The sequence below is a fragment of the Palaemon carinicauda genome, chromosome 36 (genome assembly GCF_036898095.1).
Source record: "Palaemon carinicauda isolate YSFRI2023 chromosome 36, ASM3689809v2, whole genome shotgun sequence".
NCBI lineage: Eukaryota > Metazoa > Arthropoda > Malacostraca > Decapoda > Palaemonidae > Palaemon > Palaemon carinicauda.
The window spans coordinates 61,401,398-61,403,897 of NC_090760.1; positions in this window are offsets into that span (position 1 = coordinate 61,401,398).

Sequence of the window (2,500 nt, forward strand, 5' to 3'; positions counted from 1 at the left end):
ATATAAAAAATACCCTTAGAACATTAAATGCGTAATGATATGATATAAAATGAAAATATGAGTTTGCGTTATTTTTATTTTAAGAGGACACTTATTATCAAAAGAAATTGTTTGTTATTTTAGTTGAACCCTGAAATTTGCTAAATAAAAATTCAATATACATAAATGTATCCATATACATATATATATATATATATATACATATATATATATATATATATATATTTATATATATGTATATATATATATATATATATACATATATATATTTATACATATATATATTTATATATATATATATATATATATAAATATATATATATATATATATATATAAATATATATATATATATATATATATTTATATATATATATATATATGTGTGTGTATATATGTATATATATATGTATATATACATACATACATATATATATATATATACGTATGTATATATATATATATATATATGTACATATATATTTGCATATATATATATATATATATATGTATATATATACATATATATATATATATACATATATATATATGTATATATATATATATATATATATTATTACGGTCATAAAAAAATAAATACCGGAGATAATAATGTATACAATTTTCATGATTCTTTTTTTTATAATTTCCAAAATCTGCTCCTAAAACTAATTATCGGATAGATAAAACTTTATTACCGGCTCAACTGATGGGGAGGGATAGTCCATTCTTTCCTAAATGAACGATGTAGTTTTATCTGCTCTATCCTGTGCCATTCTGTTTAGTGAATAAATGAATCTCGTTAACTATTTTTTCTTTCACTAAAATATTTTCCTATACGTGGCAAACATTAAACGAAGCCGTATTTGCGGGTATCAATTATAATTGTATCCTGCATATTCCTCAATTTATATTTACGTACTTGAGCGTATATTACATACTTCAAAATGGTGTCTTTAACGACCTGAACATAGATCATCATCAATTTGAACTCTTTCCACTATTCTTTCAAAATCAATACACACCCAAGACAAGGATGATTCCAATAAGTAGTATATGTTTCAAACCTCCATTTTCAAATCATCCTGAATGTATAAGCCTCAAATTCACTACTTATACGGTAATGCGGAAGAAGGATCAGTACCTTAAAAGGGGTTCTTGAGCTGCATTAACCAAAGAAACTCCCTCAACAGCGTTGATTGAAATAAGATAGCACATCGCTGACCCCAATTACCTTTGTTACCTTTATCTTTAACTCTTTCTTTCTTATTCAAAAATGAAAATGACTGTAATTATACAAGTGCCATTATTCTTCTTTTAATCATTAATAACAGTGTGAAGATCTCTTGAAAAATTTCTTTGTTATCATGTTTATGAACTATGTATATCTTTCCGATTATTTGCTTTAAAAACTTCTTTTCTAACAATCATACTATTTATTTATCCTGTTGATTGTTACTAACATTTATAGTATCTGAAACCGATTAATAATGAATATACTATTTTTGTTAATATTGGGTTTTCAATTAGAATAATAGGGGACATATGTAATTGTAAAATCAATTTCATTTGATGTACATTGTTCATGTTCATATACTAATATATGCACTCTACTATTCTTTCCGAAGGGATTGTCTCACCTTTCAACATTGGTTTTAAGATTTACAAATATAAAAAAAATTAGGGGATATGCTGATGAAAAAATATTTGGGACAAGAGTAATAAAGAGATTTAATGTTAAATGAGGCATTTACTACAAAACAACTACATTGAATTTTCGTTTAAATTCAATCTAAGGAGGCCTCTAGTAAAAATAGTCTGAGATATGGCACTGTGTTTACTAAACATGGTATATTTTCAAGCAAAATTTGCGACTAAAACTCCTTTTCTTAAGACTATGGAGCATAGAGAAACCCAAGCTTTTATCAGGTGAAAACTAATCCTTTTTCTTTAAATATATATATATATATATATATATATATATATATTGTCTTTTCCTGAAATAAAAATAAAAATTTCCTTTTTGTCAATTCTAAAATATATACGCCTAGAAGTTAGAGAAACAGGGAAGAATTATTTTAAAAAGCTAGAAAAGGAGTGCAGATGGATTGGTTTAAATTATCTTTTCTGGAATTGCAATGATGATATGGAATATTTTAGTGATAAGGCGATTCTTCAATAAGTGGGGAAATGCCACCTGCTAGATTTTAAGCTGTACTAATACTTGAATTACACAAGACATTTCAATTATCGTTTCAATATTTGATATTTTTTTCAATCAATTATTTACTCGAATATTGATCCTTTTCCTTATTCCAGATTTAGCTTGGGTGTGGGCTGGAATAAGCATTCTCATTCCTGCACTTCGGCGACTCTCATATTTTGCAAAACTCATTCTAGATCACAATCACCCTATACAATTTATTTTCCACTTTACAATTGAACCATAATGTAAAAAATGATCTTAAAATGCCGGAGCATCTGATTAAAGTTACTAATATT